Source organism: Athene noctua, chromosome Z, assembly GCF_965140245.1.
Source record: "Athene noctua chromosome Z, bAthNoc1.hap1.1, whole genome shotgun sequence".
Lineage (NCBI taxonomy): Eukaryota > Metazoa > Chordata > Aves > Strigiformes > Strigidae > Athene > Athene noctua.
In genome coordinates this window covers 30,370,462-30,391,006 of record NC_134077.1, presented here as the reverse complement: position 1 = coordinate 30,391,006, position 20,545 = coordinate 30,370,462, and positions in this window count along the sequence as shown.

Here is a 20,545-nt window from a genome sequence, read left to right as displayed (position 1 = left end):
AGATGTGGTACAGTTCTCATCACTGGAGATTTTTGAGATGTGATTGGGCAGGGTGTCGATGGATAAAGCCCGGGTATCAAGAATAACACCAATATGGTTTGCCAGCTTGATTCAATTTTATTAAGTACAGAGCATCTTATATACAGTTGGAGAGTGATCACATGAAGCTAAACAAACTGTGATTGGTTCTAAGCTACTGTCCACACGATATAATTCATATTTCCTTGGTACAATGTAAGAAGCACACACGAAAGGCACGAGCCATGGACCTCCTACTTGAGGTTTCAGCTTCACACCTTATCTCTAGTTAAAGAGTTTGCTGAACAATAGCTCTCTATGCAGTGGCAAGCCAGAGAGGAATGCTGAACAATAATTCTTTATACAGAGGCAAACAGCAGAGAATTATTCATTTCGGTATCAAGGACCACGTGACTGTTATCTTCCAAAAATTTCTCCACATCTCCCTCTTTTTCTTTTTGAACAATCATGACTTGGCTTGTCACTTTAGTAATGAATCACTTGATACACGAAATGCTAATACCTATTATAAAGATTGCAATTATAACATAGAAGCAAAATCGAATCAATTCCTGAAACAAGCTACCTAACCAAAAAGGAAGATTCCATTTCCCAAAAAGAGTCTGAAGCCAACTATCAAATCCAGAGTGATGTTGCTGAATATGCTGTATATTCTGTTTCATTAGGCTAAGTGCCTTGTGAATGGATTTGGGATTGTCAGACAGATTCGTACAACACATTCCATCAAAATCTTCACAACCATGTCCTTGTGTTAATAGTAAAAAATCAATTGCTGTTCTATTTTGTAGCACAGCGTGTCTAACACTATCCACATCGGTTAGTAAAGCTGAAATGATCTCTGAGGTTAGATTAAATTGTTTCACACTCCAACAAGCTAATTTTTCTAAGTTAACTAAAGCATTCGCAGAAGCAATACCAGGTGCTAACAAGGAAGCAAAAAATAGCTGCGTTCTACTCATTAATTCCACATTGTCCTTGCAGTCTTCAGTTAGGATTTTTAAAGATTGTGCTTTCCTTCTACCTTGTGTGAGATCATGCTGACTAGGTGCAAACAATGTAAGTTTCCCTATATAAAAGGTTCTCCAAAGGCATATCCTGGGATGTCTCCCTAAGCTCGATGTCCACAAATCAAAAAATACCCTTTGGGCAACATTTTAGCACTACCATTATTCCATATTCCTTTTTCTGGTAATCGTGAACCTAAAAATCCAGAAGCTTCTATGCTTCCACAACAATTGCTGAAAAGATGTAAACCAGGCCAGGGAGAAGAAACATCGGTAGCATAGGGCAAACGACTATATGCCAAGCTTGGCTGTAGTCTAGTCAGACTGATGTCTGAGGAGTGAAAATGTGTATCAAATGTTGCAAAAGAGAAACATCCCCATGGCATTCCTCTTGTGCTTTTACTTTCGTGAGCCATAAGGGATCCTTTTAATTCTAATTCCTGTACTGGATTCAGGGCACTGGTGTTGGGGCTATTGATTATTCGTCCTTGAAATAGAGGCCAAGTTAGATCATGACATTTTCATGTACGGTTTATAGATGGTCATGCAATTCCTTATGACATCATGGAAAACATTTTGAGCCTGAGTAAAGTTGATAATCATAGCATCAAAATCTTTAAGGTCAAAGTTGGGATATCCAATTAAACATTTCTAAAAGGATCAGTGGCAGAAGCAAGGCTCAAACAAAACGAATCTTGGCCAGTTTGGTTCACCCATGTAACCCACATATTTGTTCTGACATCAATCCTGATCAATTCTGAAATGTCAAATCTGCTACTACTAGTGTTAACACATTTACCAAAATCCACATTCATAGCAACCACATCGTGATAGCCTAATGGCATTTTCGTATTTTAGTTTTACGTTTCCATGCAAACCTTTTTGCACAATTTGTTTTAGTTTTTTCCCATAATGGGGCAGGGAGTGTCCAAATGTAAGGCACTAATAAATCTTTAGCACATTCAGTGTTGATTAACTCGACATCTAAGGCCTGCTGTTGGAGCTGATCTATCAAGTCCAAATAAGCTGTAGCTAGTTTTTCCACTCTGTTTTCATGAGTGATAGACAATATATGCAAAAGATCATGTGCAGTGCGAGGTGATGCAGATTTACAGCGCTGGCATCCTTGATAATTAAACTCGGATCTTACCCAAAATTTATCCTCACAGGATTTACAATATACCAAAACCCAGGGTTTGCACGTTTGGCAAACACCACAAGTTATTGAATTCATTGACATATCACTGCACGAGTCTATTTGTTGGAATCCACAAAAGGTCACTGCAAATCTGATTGTGCACTGATAGGAACAGCTGTCTGTCTTACCACCCGTATTTGTTCAGGTGACATCAGTCTTGATCTTCCTCGTCTGTCTCCTTCTGGTCATTTTTGGACAATTTGTTCGCTTTCTATTGATGTGCAGGGCAAGTGAATCAACTCAGCACCCAGAGAGGTCCTTCCCCTGTGGAAACACACATGTAACCTCTACCATTGAATAAAACAGGTGATGGTCCTTCCCATTGTCCTGTTGGAGGGTGTTTATAATTTACAAAAAACTGAGGTAAAGATTGTGGTCTCCCAGACTTTATAGTAGCATGATGGGTAACAACGGGCAGATCTTCTCTTCCCTCTGTAATACTAAGATAGTTTAAAATAAACAAAACTTTGTTCAATCTTCGAATTTGATCATTTTCGTCATTACTTTTCTGTCTTTTCAAATAATCTTTTAACATATGATGTGCTCGTTCCACTATAGCTTGTCCAGTAGGAGAATGGGGTATACCAATAAGATGTTTTATATTCCAAATACGCATACATTTTTCTATACTTTGACTAACATAGGTTGGTCCATCATCAGTTTTTATTTGTTCTGGAACACCCACGACTGCAAAACATGCTGTCAGATGTTTTTTGCAATGTAATGTTTTTTCTCCTACTTGAGCTGTAGCCCAGATAAATTTTGAAAAGCTATCTATTGACACACAAACATATTTCAATCGTCCAAATTCTGGAATATGAGTCTCAGCCATTTGCCATAACTCTAGAGCCTGAAGACCTCTAGGGTTTACTCCCAGGCCTAAACCTGGGCCATGATGACTACACTGAGGACAGGCACATACTATGCCACTTGCTTCTATTTTTGTCAAATTGAACTGTCTTTGTAAGGAACGAGCATTCTGGTGAAAAACATCATGACTGTTTCTAGCTTGCTCAAATGCATCTAAAGGTGGTAAGTGCGTAACTAAACTGATGGCTTGGTCTGCTTTTGTGTTCTCTTCTCCTAAACCTATGTCCCATAAGTGACTACGATATGAATAATACAGTAAATCTGATTTCTCTGATTCAAAATGTGTCTCAACTGCTGAAATAGTTGGTTTAGCCTAACATTTTTAGGTTTTTTTAAGAGCTCATCAGCTATTCTCTGTACAGTCCCTACAACATAGAGAGAATCAGATACAACATTTAAAGGTTTCTGTTGCCAGTTTTGAACAGCCCAAGAAACGGCTTTCAATTCAAGTGTCTGTAAACTGTCCTGATTGTCGCCCTGTAAACTATGTTTTTGCCATTCAGTATCTTTTTTCCACACATATACAGCTGAACGAGTTTGTTTTCCCGCATCAGTGAACACATTTTTTCCATCAACAGGTGAAGATGATAAATACGGCCTTTCGATCCATTGTTGGCCACCTAATACTTGCCACGTCCGACCTTTTAGTTGTTTATTATGAATAACTCCAGAAAAACCCAATACAGCTTCTTGTATAGGTGTAGAATGCCGCAGCATCCATTCTAAATCTTCTGAACAAATTGGAACACTAATGTCTTCTGGTTCCATACCCGCAATTTCACATACACGATCTCTACTTTTTCTGATAAGAAGTCCAAGAGCTTCTGACCATGTCAATACTGAAATTTTTGGTTGCGTCTGTAAGACCCATTCTAAGATCATCATCTCTTCTTCTTGTAAACGTTTCTCTCGCAACTCCCCCTTTTTCTTTTTAATCCATTGACATGAAACACTAAAAGGGTGGGTTACGACACTGACAACATAAACAGAAATTGCAGTGTCTTCCAGATGTCAAGAGCTCCAGTGAGAAGAGATTTTTTGTGCTATGTTATGCAAGGCCTCTTGTTGTTCTGCTGTACACATTCGAGGTTCTGCTGCATCAGTGCCTTGTAGCCATGGTAAAAGTGGAGCAATACCATCATTAGTAATTCCAACAATATTCCAAACCCATTGAATATCACCTAGTAATTTTTGAGCATCATTTAGTGTTTGAATAGTGGTATGCATATGGATCTTTTGTGGTCATATTTGGCTATCTGTAATGATCCATCCAAGATACTTCCATGGTGCTGAGCGTTGAATCTTTTCTGGTGCTACAGTTAATTTCTTTGTGGCCAATGACTGAATTATACTTTGAACAAGTTCATCAGAAATCTCATTTGGGTGTGCAAAAATAATATCATCCATGTAATGATATATAAGCACCTCAGGGAACTGTTGATGCAATGTTGCCAACGCCCATGCTACATATAATTGACACAAAGTAGGTGAATTTTTCATTCCTTAAGGAAGCACTGCCCATTCATATCTTTGGCTTGGGGCTTCACGGTTTACCGCTGGTAGAGTAATTGCAAAACATTGAGTGTCAGTTTGATGCAATGGAATAGTAAAGAAGCAATCTTTTAAGTCTATTATGAAAAGAGACCAACCAACAGGCAACATGGTAGGGGTAGGAAGTCCAGGTGGTAAGGCACCCATAGATTGCGTTTGCGCATTTAAAGCTCGCAAGTCCTGTAATAAACACCATTTTCCAGATTTTTTAGGTATAATGAATATGGGAGTGTTCCAGGGGCTTACAGAAGGTTGAATGTGTCCAGCAGCTAACTGTTCTTGAACCAATTGTGCAATTTTCAGCCGTTCTTTTGTCATTGGCCATTGATCTACCCATACAGGCGTTTCTGTAAGCCATGTGAGGGGCAAGATGGGTGGCTGTTGATCAATGGCCACCATTAAAAAAGCTTCTTATCTGTAGTTAGTACTGAGCCAATCTGCAACAAAACATCTCTTCCTATCAGTCCTTGAATTCCAGCCAGTAATGACATAACATACGGTTGTAACGTGACTCTTTGTTGATCTGGGAATATAATGGATACTGGATCAGTACTTAAGGCAGGTGCTTCTACACCCCCTACTCCCAAAACTCTTGTAGCAGGTTTTTGTACAGGCCAATTATGCGGCCAATGTTGTCTGTTAATAATAGTAATGTCTGCTCCCATGTCTAGTATAATTTGTATTTGTAAGTGAGTCGAGTCCTTATGTAAGATAACTGTTCTGGTCGGCTAGATAATTCTTGAGTGAATAAAATGGCAGGTCCAGTAGAGCCAAAACCTTTTGCTCCTCTTTTGTTGTGATGTTTAAGAACAAGTCACCGGCTTTAGGTTGTAAATTCCACGGCACAACAATTCGGGCTATTTTGCTGCCAGCAGGAATAGTTAGAGGAGGAAACAGCGTATAGGCCATAACATGAATTATTCCAGTGTAGTCAGCATCAATTACTCCTGGTAAAATTATAAGGCCTTTTTATTCCAGAAGAGGATCTTCTGATTAACCAACCACCTTATCAGCCTGTGACATACTCTGGTACAAATAATGGTCCTTTTGCATAGTTGGAATTAAGATGACTTTGTTATACATTAAAGTGACATCTATTGCTGTTGCCACATCCACTCCGAGTCTTCCATATGTGGCTGGTGCATGTTGGGAAAGATACCCATTATTGATTGAGGAGGAACAGTTATTTTTGTCCACATGCGCTGTCCCACCATGCTGTGCTTCCCATTTTCCAATCAGAGATAAGCCACAGTTGCATGAGTGGATTTATTACAATTGTGACACCATACTGCTGGTTTTTGACAATTTCTTCTAAAGTGTCCACTTTCTCCACAACGATAACATGGACCCATATTCTGAATGGATTTTTTCCTTTCTAGCATTTTGTTACTTATCGTAATAACAGCGGCAATTACTGTTTTTTCTTTTTCTCCTGTAAAGCACCTTTTACAGCAGAGGCAATCATGGCTGCTTGGGCGATCTGTTCTGCTCTGGAAGCAGGTAGTAACATTTCATCAACAGGAGCTCCATTTGGTAAACCTGCTAATATAATCCTTGTCCCGGCATTGGCATTTTCAAAAGCTAACAACCAAAACAATCTTTTATTTCATCAGGTAAATCCACTTGATCTTTTATAGCTTGAGATAGTTGATCAATAAAGGCACTATATGGTTCTGTAACTCCTTGTTGAACAGCCACAAATGGAGCTGGCTTTTTCCCTTCAGGAGTCTGCAGAAGAGCCTGGTGGGCTAGGTGTTGTGACATTTGATGAAAAATTGAAGGAAAAGTTACCTGTAAGTTAGTGGTGGCATATGGGCCTTGACCTGTTAGCATATCTACAGTCATAACATAAAATGGATCATTCTGATCATGTTGATGTTTATTTAGTTCAGTAATTACAAGTTGTTTCCATGTTCTTTCCCAAATTAAATATTGAGAAGGAGTCAATAAAAGTGAGGCAATGTTCTGACAATGAGCAGGAGCCATCAAATCTGCTGTAAATATATATTTGATAATGTTCTTTGCTGCTTCTGATTTTAATCCATAAGTAGTTACTGTCTGCTTTGCTTGTTGTAAAATTTTCCAGTCATGTGGTTCCCACTTCCCAGCTTCTCCTTCAATAACCACAGGGCAAGCTAAAGATCCAGATGTTTGCCAATCTCCTTCTAAAATAGCATCTCAGACTACTCCAGTCCATCGTCGCTGCACAGGATCACTGTTGGAGGCTGTAGTGTGGTAAGATGGAGGTCGTTGTATAGCCAGAGAGTCCTTTTTTGTATCAACACAGGGATGCAACTCCTCCGTTTTTTTTATTAATTGATGTAACAGTTTGTCATTTTCTAAATCGCCTGTAGCAGGAGCTGTTGGAGATGTGTTACTGCCAAAGTTGTTGGATGACGATGAGGAAAAGGAGGAACAGGAAACCGGAAGGCACGGATATGATCGTGGGCGGCAACTAGATCCACCTTTCTCCGCCTCCTCCTTCTTAATTTCCTCCATCTTAGTAGCAGGCTCTTTCACTTCCATTTTATTCTCAGTTGAAACTGGAATTTCACGGCTTGTACCACCCCCTTCCACATGAGCTATAACTTCTGCTGCAGATGTAGCAACAGGACCCGACATACCATGAACAGGCAGCTTAGTAACATCAAGACCAAAAAATTTTGCTACCCGACGATGTGGGGTGGCTGCTTTATTCACTTCTGTTTGATTGTAACACCTCTATTGCTGCAGCAGCAACCTTCCGCTCAGCCTTCATCTCTTGTAAAGCAGTAATCACTTCCCGCCACACTGATCCAAGTTCCTTTGCTTTTTTTCCTGCTTTTCCACCCTCTATAGTAAAGTTCCACAATAAGTCTCCTACAGCCCTCCACTCGGACGGATTAAATAACATAGAGGTGCTGAGGCAAAATTGTTGTTCCTGTGCCCATTGCACCAAGTCTTTTAGCTTGGACTGGCTCATATCACTGCCTCTCTTAGAGAGTATACTTGTGAGGAGGCATATCGCTGCTTCCAATTCTTGTGCCATAGCAGCTTACCTTCTCAGAGGACCGCCTACAGAACCATTCTTGACTCCAGAAGTGCATCTATGCGCCGGCTTCTGCGTTTCTCTATGCCACTTCTATCCAAAGTTCTCCACTCACTGCCATGTCTCGGTCGATGCTTTAAGAAAAGCGCCATCCCTGTTAGGGCACCATTTGTCCATGGATAAAGCCTGGGTATCAAGAATAACACCAATATGGTTTGCCAGCTTGATTCAATTTTATTAAGTACAGAGCATCTTATATACTGTTAGAGAGTGATCACATGAAGCTAAACAAACTGTGATTGGTTCTAAGCTACTGTCCACATGATATAATTCATATTTCCTTGGTACAATGTAAGAAGCACACACGAAAGGCACGAGCCATGGACCTCCTACCTGAGGTTTCAGCTTCACACCTTATCTCTAGTTAAAGAGTTTGCTGAACAATAGCTCTCTATGCAGTGGCAAGCCAGAGAGGAACGCTGAACAATAATTCTTTATACAGAGGCAAACAGAAGAGAATTATTCATTTCGGTATTAAGGACCACGTGACCATTATCTTCCAAAAATTTCTCCACAGCAGGATGCTAGATAATCTCATCTAGGCTACCTTTCCTGCAAAAGGTTTGACCAGAAGATCTTTTGAGGTACCTTCCAACCCATCCTGCTTCATGATTATATGAGAACTCCTAAAATGGCTTCACAAACTGATGAGCTGTACCAGTAAAACAGATGAACCTTCTCTTTCCTGTAACAGATCTGTAGTTGTCAGTCTTCCGGAAAGACAAATCTGAGTGACTCCAAAACTAACTTTGATACAGCATGGCAAAAGGTAGTTCAAAACCCCTGGAGACCCACATTCTCCTTGATCAGGGAGCCTTTTACATGTCACCATGTTTTGACCTGGACTGAGAACTCAGGAAGTTGTAAAGGTTTCATGATCACCTCAGGTTAAGGTGAAATGACACAAACCAACAATTTAAAATGTTTTACTTGAGGTAGAAACAACTTAAACATGGAAAGGGATAGTAAGCAATATGGCCTCTCATTGAAAATCTATAAGAAAGAAAAGAAGTAAATTAAAAGGGAGAGAGAATCAAAGAATCCAAAACACTACTCCCGGTTCCAGTGTTGATTCATGTCCAGGAGTCTTGTGTGATGGATGCACCCAGCAACAGTTTCTATCACCTTTTAAGTTCATCGTATCAGCTGATTTGCATACTAGTTGAGGAGTTTTCCATGAATTCATTAACATGAGAGATGAGGAAAAGTAGAGCATGGCTTCTGCACATGTGTTGGGGAAGGATGGAGTTCATTAACCCTTTCATACAATTGAATCGTTGGTCATCATCCCTCCCTGCTACCTTTTCCTTTCCCCCAGTTACTGCCAGTTTTCATCAATATCGACTTAGCAACCCCAGGACTTGCAGTGCTTACTTTTCATCACAAATACTGTATAGTCTTTCCTTGAGCTTGATCAGCTTGGTTTGGGTATTTTCATTTGTTACATTGAGATGACATTGTCTGTCTTTTCCAGACCATATGATTTATTTCAATTACTGATATTTTGTTAGGCACAAAGCCTAGTGCTTACTTTTGTTTGAAGGAAAACATGCAATTCAGCATGGTGAGATCATAGCAAATATGAAATCAAGACCATTTCTGTAATGTATCTGAAAGCAGTAATATTAAACTCCTAAGCTTTCTAAATAAGCACTACTGAGAAAGTTTTTCACTAAATAACAATACCAAGCATTTGATAAAAATGAGGTGCCAGAAAGATACGAACAAATGTCAAAAGTGTAAATTTGTTTGAGAAAGGAAAGACTTTAAAGAACAAGGGCAAAAAGAAGAAAAAGTAAAAGGAAGAGGGAAAGAACTAGCAGGGCATTAAATGAAGTAATGGCCAGCAGAGCCAGAAGCACCTTATAAATAAAAGGTCTTTGAAATATTGATATAGGTATTTAAAAATCAATATGGAACAAGGTGACACTGAATACATGAAAGCTGTTCTAAGCAGAATAACCAACGCTAACATTCACATTCACAGTTAACAAAATGTGGAGTTTAGATGCATTTTTAGCTCAACCACAAGGCTTAATAAATGAAAGGATTATGAACACTGTTGCTACCAGACACACAATAACAGCCAGAACAAAATCTTAGGCTGTAGGAAACTGAAAAAGACTGGAGAGAGAAAAAAATCAAAGATACTACAACAATTCTTATGGCCACCTGAAACAAGTGCAAACAGCAAAATCTACCAGACAGTTTTACTCAGGGTGCATCACTTTAAGTATCATCCCATACCCAGGAAGAGGCAGAAAAACATATACTTACGAATCTTTTAACAAAGTCAAGTATTGTAATGGAAAAATAGCTTAAAAAATAGTCTACAGTTTTCTTATGATTATATGTAAAGAGTTCTGTTGGATATAGGAAACACAGATCCAGGTCTTTTATTTGTATGGAAAGCAGGAGCAGATGGGGAGTCTCATCCAGCCTACCTGAAGCCAAATTTTCAAGGATCTTTGCAATGGATATTGCTGTCACCACCAAAGAAATTATTGACCATTCTGTTTGACAGATTTCATTTCCCTTGGGAGTATTATCCTATTGTAAATTATTTGAATAAATTATTTTCTTTCTATTTTTTTCAAAAAGCTATCTTTCCCCAGATAAAAATGAGTATCTATGCAGACAGGGACAAATGAGATGAATCAAGAAGACTTGTTTTACATATCCCAGTTTAGATGAGTAGGGGCTGGGGTGGGGCAAAATCATTAGACAACTATAGAAAAGTGAAGTACATGACTATTATTTTATGTGAAAATTGAGAAATATCAGACACGTATAGCCTTTATGACTTGTGATTAATATCAGGACAACAGGACAGAAGAAGGGAGCTATCTCTAGTCTCATTCCTACAAAAGGAACTCATTAGAAGAACATATTGAATCTCATGAACTGGAATGGTAGGTACTGGTTTGTACAAAAGATGTTATTTCATGCTTTGTTAATATAAATGGAAGAAAACATATACTTTTTAAAAGAGTGGTTTCAACCCTACCTTCAAATTGCCTATAAATGTTTTCCAGTAGAGGTATGTATTCATACACATTTTGTCTTCTAGCACATGTCTATACAAAAAAAAAATTTCATAGGCTGCCTATAAATATAATAATAGTCTGTAACCTGATGTCTACAGACCCTTAGAGGTCTGCAGGCTACTTTCAGTTCTGTTTTCCTTGGCAAAGGCTGTATAAAAAACCTGCCAGATACTTCTTTTTTATACTAAATTTTTCTGGTGTGAGTTGTGGAAGTTAGTGAAATGAAACATCATATTTCTGGCCCTAGGTATTTTTGCCTTGATTTCCATCCATTCTGATTTCTACCTGCAAGTTTTTACAGATATAAAGTGTTACACGATTTATTTTCTAAGCTATAATTCTATATCTTTTCCCAATACTCCCAAAAAGAGATGCTCCCAGGGTAAGTGTTCCCCTGGAATATTTTTTACATCAGTTTGAATTACTCATAGCTTTGGTGGTAGAATTAGATTTTTTTTTGTATTGATTACAGTACAGTACAGAAGTTGAGAAGTTTATAGCTATGTAAGTTAGTTTAACCATAGTTAGTTTTGTGCCAGAATAATTACACTGGGAAAAGAAAATGCAATTAATACACTGAGTTAGAGAAAAATCAAACTCACGTATTATTATATTAAGGTTTACTCCAAAAAGAAAAGCATGCTGTGTTTGCTTTGTTTGTGTGGCAGGGGTTTTGTAGCAGAGGAGGGGCTACAGAAGTGTGAGACACTTCTTGAAGCTCCCCTCGCTCCAACTTGGACCCCTGCCTCTGGCCATGGCCAAGCCAATTAACGATGGTGCTGTGCCTCTGCGACAACAGATTTAAGAAGGGGAACCTGAGAGGAGAAGGTGCAGTGAGGAGGAATTGTGAGGGAGATACCTATGCAAACACCGAGGTCAATAGAAGAAAGGAGGAAGAGGAGAGAGGCAGGTTCACCAACACAGAGGCATTCCTGTGGCCTGTGGTGAGAGGGCAGGCTGTGTCCTTGCCACCCATGGAGGTCCATGGTGGAACAGATGCCCACCTGCAGTGTTTGGAGGACCCCATGCTGAAGCAGGTGTCTGATGGGACTCAAAGACTGAACTGAAGCAGTCTGTTACTGGCAGGACTGCATCCCATGGAAATGACCCACACTGGAGCAGTTTGGGAAGAGCTACAGCCCATAGGAAGGACTCATGTTGAAAGAAGTTCATGGAGGACTCTATCCTGTGAGAGTGACCCCACATAGGAGCAGAGGAAAAGTGCGAGGAGTCCTCCCCCTGAGGAAGAAGGAGAGGCAGGAACAAGAGATGATGAACTGACTGGAACACCCATTCCCTTCCCCCTGCACCGCTAGGAGGGAGGAGGGAGGAGGTAGAGAAATCAGGAGCTAAGCTGAGCCTGGAAAGAAGAGGAGGGGGGTGGGGGGGGTGGGAAGGAGTTTTTATGATGTGGTTATCCTTCTCACTGTCCTACTCTGATTGTTAAATTAAATGGTGGTGGTGTTCAAATGAAATTGATGTTCTTCTTCTTCTTCCCCTAAGGAATCTGTCTTTTTCTGGTGACCACAGTGGGTGAATCATCTCTCCCTGTTCTTGTCTCAATCCCTGAGCTTTTTGTTTTATTTTCTCCTCCCCATCCCCGTGGCAGAATGTGCTTGGTTGTCATCTGGCCACAAACCAGGACACATGCAGATTCCAAAACTCAAGTTAGAAACTCTAGAGAGGAAGGTGTATGCTTCTGTAGGCATGTAGCCTAGTAGACTGCATAGATAGGCATTGTTATAATGCTTAATAAATTTTATTACTGTGTCATTCCTGAAATGTCATTTGGTAGTGGCCATCCTTCTATGATAATGTGCTGGAAGTAACAAAGACATCACTGCTATTTTGCATGGTCAAGTATGGTTTCATCTCACTTCACTGGTATTAGTTACCACGTGGCAAACAGAGTCCCTTGCATACTAGAATGTATTCAGGCCTGTGACATGTCATACTGAAATGTATTCAGGCCTGTGATGTCTCTTGTTACAGACCTCTTAAGTCTCACAGTGTTTAGACTGCTAAAATATAAACTGGAAACTATGTAGGGGCACAAACAACTTTTGTTAGTATGCTGTTCAGTATAGAAATAATAGTTATGATTGAGACTCCAAGCATTACCACATACAATTAAAAGAATACATGCATAATACATGCAAAAAAGTGCAAATGTGAGGAATAAATTGAATTAGGGATTTATGAAGTTTGATGAATTGTGACATTCTGCAAGTGATGCCTTCAAAAGAGATAGTGCATCTGGCTGTATGGTTCCTCATGTAAAAGAATGTATGAAGAAAACATGAGAAAACAGTAGAAGAGGTACAAGCACTGAAACCTGGATATAATGCTTTCTTTCAACATAATCTCACTGATCAGATCAACAAAAAATAGCTACATAACATGCTTCTTCAGTTTCTAGGTATGCTAGCAAATGTTCAGCCAAAGATAAAATGGGAAATGTGGCTGCTGTAGAGCAGACAGGTTGAACAAAAAGTACAATTCTTCCTCCTTTAATGTTTCTAAATCCCATTTTGATTAGCGGAAAACCAAGATGACTTTCCATTCCTGTGTAGTTTATGAAATCTTTAAGTCCTCAGATCTTTGGTAAAGCTGTAATGAAGTTTCAATATTAATAGTTCATGTCACAGTAGAAGAAACATTACAAATACAAGACCTTTAAAGAGAACTTTTTGATCAAAGTGTTGTTAGAAAAGTTGAGGTATAATATTGTTGATGTTTATAGTCAACAACATTGAGTAGAAAAATAAAATAACTAAAAAGGAAATTAGCTGAAGACTATGCTTAAGTACTGTGTACAAATACCGCTGGGTATTTTTAATGACAACTACACAACCAATCCAATAGTCTACCCAGTTCTACTGAATAAATTCTTATTACTGAATAATTTATTGCAGAAGGTGAAGTCTACTTTCTCAAGACTGATCTAGCTTCTTGTGATTTGGTATTGGGTATGCACATCTGTATTCCTGTTTTTCATATTTCCCCATTTTCCTTAGCCATTGAATAATAACAGTATGGAGAGGCTGAGGGAACTGGGGGTGTTTGGTCTGGAGAAGAGGAGGCTGAGGGGAGACCTCATCGCCCTCTACAGCTCCCTGAAAGGAGGGTGCAGAGAGCTGGGGATGAGTCTCTTTAACCAAGTAACAAGCGATAGGACAAGAGGGAATGGCCTCAAGTTGTGCCAGGGTTTAGACTAGATGTCAGGAAGTATTTCTTTCCAGAAGGGGTTGTTGGGCGTTGGAATGGGCTGCCCAGGGAGGTGGTGGAGCCTCCATCCCTGGAGGGGTTTAAGAGTCGGGTTGACATAGCTCTGAGGGATATAGTGTAGTTGGGAACTATTAATGTTGGATTGATGGTTGGACTGGATGATCTTCGAGGTCTTTTCCAACCTAGACAATTCTGTGATTCTGTGTATATTAACAGAAGCTAGTAAACGATATAGTAATAAAATATACGCTCTTTGTTCAGTTTGTATATTGCACTTGTTATAGGCTCTGCAACTTAACCACTCTCATGTTTTGGGACTGCTCCTTAGGGATAAGCCTTCTGGTTTTTGCTTTTTTCCCTACACACAATCCAGCTGGCATGTGTAAGTAGAACGTGCCAGCAATCAAAATCAAAAAAGGAATTTGCAGCATTTATGCTAAAAATGAGTATAGTAACTTCATTTTTCACCTTCCTCCCATCTCAAATTTAAATTTCCCTCTTTTCTTTTATTCCATTCCACAAAACCTGTCCTTATGCTTGTAAACTTTGACTCTTGGCAAACTCATTATCCCCTCAATTCCCATCTGACAGAGCACAAATTTTGAGAAGGCAGTTTTTTCTCTCAGTGATAACTTTTTCACCATGCCTAGTACATATAACAAAAGGGAAGCAATCTCTCCACTTCGGTAACATAAAGTTGTAATAAGCAAGAGGTAGATTAACTATACACAGTTAGACATGTCTTTCACTAATGCAGTACATTTTAACATGAAGTATCAAAACCCCAAAATTGATCTGCAAAACAATAAGCAACTACAATAGAATATAGATTTTAGGAATGACATTAAACTACCATACTAAAAAAATGTATTTCTGCACAGAATACTGCCTTAGAAATAATTTATTTTTTATTTCTAAAATCTGACACTTTTCACAGACACATCAACTTAACTGTATGTGAGAGTAGGATGAAGACATTTTCTGTTAATGCACCGTATTAAGTGCTCATAGGAACAATGGAACATGTGCTTAAATAACTGTGCACTGAATCCTGGAAAAGCTTTACTAAGACCCTTGATATTGCTTTTGTAACCATGTAGTTAGTTTTACTCTCTGTACATCAAATTTCCTTACCAATCAGAGTTAAGACGTTAATTGGTGGACCTTAAATAAGAAATTAAGATTTCTCTTGAATGAAATAGCATCAATAATCCTTAAAAAAAAAAAAAAAAATCAGATCCCTGTTAAACCATTTTTTCTGTTTCTAATATACAAGACAACTCTTGAAATTAAATTATTTTTTCTGAAAATGTCCCTCATAAGAATTCAACTAATTCCACTGTATCAAACCATGTAAAAGTACTCTGGAAAGGGAATAAAACATGAAAGAAGTTGAAGGAGAAGAATCTACATCTCAAAATTATTGTAATTCATCAGCCATCTCTTACCCTTTGGAGAGTAAAGAAAACCAGTCAAGAGATGACTTTTTATAGCTGTGTCTGAAGTAAATCTCTACTTGCAAATAAGGTATGTGTGCCCAAGACAGAGAAAATCAAATATAAACATTAATAGCTACTACAGAGAGATTCATAGGGATGGTAGCTGTTAGTATGAACTAAATATATGCTTAATAACTTGCAGTTAAAAATCTAGTTTGAGGTTCTTATGGCTGATGCACAGTGCTTGAAAAATTTCCTAGGATTCTGAACAAGTAAAACTCCTTGTTTTCTATTTTTATTGTGTTACAGAAATAGCTTTTTAATAGATGCATATTATCTGCAAGAGATGCTTTAATTCTGATTTTGAAGTAATTCCACAAAAAAATGCGCCAAAACTTTGTGGAGAGTACAAAGTAACAGTCAGACTGTAAGAAAGACTATTTTTCAAATCGGGTTCTAAGAAAGCATTCATAACTTCTGTTGTATCCAGAACTTTAATATTTAAAAATGAAAAAATATCAGAAACATTCCAGCATTTCATCTTATTTTGTGCCCACTGAAAGCATTAATGTCATGCATGAGCAAATACTAGTGCATTTTTGCCACTGATAACAAAACCAGGAAGGTTTGTTTATGAATAACTATTATACTTAACATGAAAAATTTATTAAAAAATAATCACAGTTGTAATACTAATACAGTCCATATTCACAGTCATTTCAGTGACTAACGAAACATTGCTACAACCAGAAACATAACATTTGTTTTTTCAGGTCCCAGTCTGAAGATACCTGCACTGCAGTCTTCAGTAAACATTTCAGAATATTCAGCCAGAAAGAAATATTTATTTGAAATACATGCACTGAAAAGTAGACTTATAGGTCGTTGAAACAGGAAACAAATACAATATATTATCCTTATATGCACTTTAAGTTGACTTTCATAATGTTAACTTTTAAACAAGTATGTCGATTCGTGCAATGAATAGCTTTTAACATGTTTGTAAGGTGTTTTTGCCCAATTAAAAAAAAAAAAAATTAAATCCAAAATAAGAAACATTTTTGCAGTAGCAATGTGTTTCATGAACTGATCATGAGCAGCCAAGAAAGCTCTATTTTGTGAACCAATTGCCTGTTTTAAATAGGTCAGGCAGATCTGATTACAAGTCCCAGCAGCTGTTCCCTATGGCCTGAATGAAAACCATAATATTCTCAATCTAGACTTAAATGATGGCTGACTTCAGGACTATAGCAATCAAGCTAGGCTTTCACATATGTGCAATTACTTATCAGTACCATTTTAAAAATTCAGTGCCTAAGCCAATGCATCCTTGAATGTCTGCAGTTATTTGTAGGGCAGGCAAATGCTCAGGTATCAAGGTACCAGTAGCTAATTATAGACTTTAGCTGAAACCAAAACCAGATTTTCATTCTGCATTTTAATTTATCCAGGAAAAGAGGAGAGCTTTCTACACATTTTTGAACTACTATCAGTTAATTTAATGTGAAGAGCAAAATATACTTTGCTCTCTCCCATTCTTTACCCTTCATCCTCAGTATGCTATGCTTAATACCACTAGAAAATGTAAAAGATAGACTAGAAAGTGATTATGTACTTAATATGAATGAAGAGCTAGGGAGAAGGTACGATGACAAAAATAAAGTACTCAAGCAACAGACTTTTCAGTGAGCTACTTATAATGATAGATGATCTTGATATTTCATTATAGAATGATGCATAGAAACTGCTTTAATTTTTTACTATAGCTTGTCCCCACACCCCCATGTCGAAGTTTGCCAACATCATCTTTCTCACACTCAGGTCAATGGATTAGACAGAGTTATTCATTATCATTTCAGCATAATCAGCAAGGTTAGAGTAGACATGTATTTCCTCAAGGGATTAATTTAGTCTAAATGTATGGTTTTTTGTTCTGGATCTGAGATTATTGCTCATAACTAGGCTGCCCCACTGTCCTGCAGCTCTAGGTTTATTGTATGCCCTCAGGAAAAGACTTTTGTTTTCCAAGGGTCATTGCTGTTGCTGTTAAGCCACAACAGACAAGAAAAGGGTATCATTATCTGTTAAATAGACATGCTGATTTGGATTGACATCACTCTGTAGTTGTAAAATATATAATTTGCTTTATATCCGAAACTTTTATAGTTATGAAAGCAAAAGAGGCCAAAAATGATAGGCATTGAACTGAATATAAAAAAACTCCTAAGCTTCAAGGTGTAATAGTATTTGTACAAAGCTACTTAGTAGAAGTCACCTTTAATTCATTGTCCTGCAAGTTAGTTGTGATATGAGTTAAGACAAAATAACTTTATCTCCAAGGCAAAAAAGGGTAGTAATGTATGTCAATATATTTTTTAAATATTGGCTTGTATGATGAAAGCTACAATTTGTATAATTATTTCTGTAATGAGGGGAAAATGAATTAATTTACACATACTATGAAATTCTTCCATATACTGATCAGACTCACAAAAAACAACCAAAGTCAAACCCCAGGTATTTTAATTGTAAGGGTGACTTCAGTTGTTAAGTTTCTAACTTAAGGTCAACCTGCAAGATGCAGGTCTGTAACTATATACATGAATGGTGCCACTGGCTTAACTGTATGAGAAAGCAAGACATTTTCAGCTAAATAAAGGTTACTCGAGGTTGGAGTATGGCATAAGAGCAGAAAAAGTATTTTCCCCCTTCATCATCTTCTCCAAATTACAGCATTGGGCCCCAGCCTTGTAAAGGTATAATATTTTATGTGTGAAGATTCAACCCGTACTGAGTATGTCAAAAATAGCAGAGACTCCACCATTATGTTTGCCACATATCAAAAGCTGACTTTCCTGAACTGTGAATTGGAAGATGATCGGATTAAAATGCATGATTGTTTTAGGCAAAGCTTATATACTGTGCAGCTAAATTAATAAAGAAGTAGGGTAGCAGAGGTGTCATATAACCCATATACAGACACAAAATTCACATCTAAGTAATATTTATCACTCTGCAACCCTTAGACAACACCTCCAGAAAACCTAAGGTAAAACAAATACAGATCACTTAATCACATAACCCAAAAGTGGTAGCAGAAGTAGGAGCAATATCTGAGTGCTTTTCTGATTACAGCTGGTTTTTTTCCCTGAATATAGGTGCATTTTACCAACTTACATTGCCAGTCTCTTCTGGTCTAGCCGGCCATTAATTCTGCACTGCCCTGTCTTTCCTTGCAGAATTTTTTCCTCTGGACAGCAATGGTTACAGTCTTTCCACAGATGTTCTCTTTCAATGAAACAGTAAAACCATCGCAAGTCCAGTAAGGGTCACGCCAGAATGCTGGGTTTAAATTTTATTTTACTAATAATTTTATTTTAGTAATATTATTATATTTAATATTTTCTACAGGATATCTCTGTAGAATTGTAAATATTGAGTTATGCCCCACCATACCTTGCACACAACCTCACTTCTATTTTCTGTATTCTTAATGTGTTAACATAGTACTACTTAAGTCCTTAAATTAGCATGTTAAGGCAAATCCAACAAGCACACGTGATACAGCAGCTATATCAGAATATACTCAATATAAAGTGGAAATAATGACTTTACATTATAAATCTATGCCAACTTGTGACCCAGGAGTGGCATGAAAATAAAAATCTGCCTGTGAATGAAAAAAGGAATGTGGCTTTTGATAGCACTTGGAACTTGTAGAACACAGAACTGTGTAGACATTAATTCTCGAAATTGTTCTACAACTTGGATAAATATTGTTTGACAGAGCTAAGATTCAATATCAAGATATATTTCCTTATATTATTTTCTGCATGTTTACATATTTTCCTTCCAATCTCTAGTACTGTTTTGCAAGCCCTTAAAACTATATTTATTTCATGAGAAGATAATTAACTCATGGAAATTCCCTTTAATTTGAGAGTTATTTATGAGAAAATATACTTCAGATATGTCTTGACTTATTAAGGAATTAATGATGAGTTTTAAAATAAGAATTGAAACTAGTTTCATGCAGGAATGAAGAGACAACATAAAACATTGAAGACGCTGTTTTCCACTTTGCCCTATGTCTGTGATTTTTATTCTACTTATTTCTTTGCTCCTTGTTACTCCCCTTTCTCCCCTTCCCCTTCTTATTCCATGCTTGTTTTGCGAGTTGTCACTGAAGGCTGAAATAAATTTATATTGCCAACCCAAGGACATTTCTCTGAGTCTGAAATGGAAACACTGCTGAAACACTTTGGAGAGTGGAAGAAAAAAAAAACAAAAAACCAAACCCCAAACCCCACAAACCTTTATTTTTGAGCCAGGTGCAGCTTCAAGATCATTGCATTTAAAAGAAACCAATGGATATGCATGAATTTTTACAATCTTTTGAATCCATCTGTACATTTGAAAGCTTTGTTGATTTGCAGCATTTACAGATATCCAAGCTAATTACTCTAGGAAGGAATTGATATATTTGGCAATGATATAATGAGTGACACTTGAATTTTTCAGGGATGTGAAGTGTGAATTTAGTGGTTTTGAATGTATTGACAGCCTTGGATAACAGGAGATAAATGGCCAAATAAAGAATACGCACAGCTATGTGGCAAAGTTTCCTCCCTTTTACCTGCCAGTGTTCATTAGACTTGTATTGGAAAAGGCTGTTTTCTTGCCATTTAGTTGTTGGCTATTCAAAGCTATTAATAAGGGTAACTGAAAGGGTTGTGCTGACACCCATTAATTCTGGTAAGAATTCTAGTTTGATTTTTCTCCTTTCTACAAACCAGTGAGGAATTTAGCAAATGTTAGGATGCAATACATTAAATCAAAATTGAACAATGATCCAAATAATGTCTTCTGATGATCTTCACTAATGGAAGATGTATAGGGCTGCAATTATTTTGGTTTTTTTGTTTTTTCTAAATCTTCTAAATAGGTCTTGAAACAAAACACTCTGTTCATGTAATTCCTATATAGCTTCTACACCCTTCCACATATTTTATACAAGCAATATAAAAATACATTAAAAAACCAAGAAACAATTAATTTCTCTTCTCATATAACAAACACCC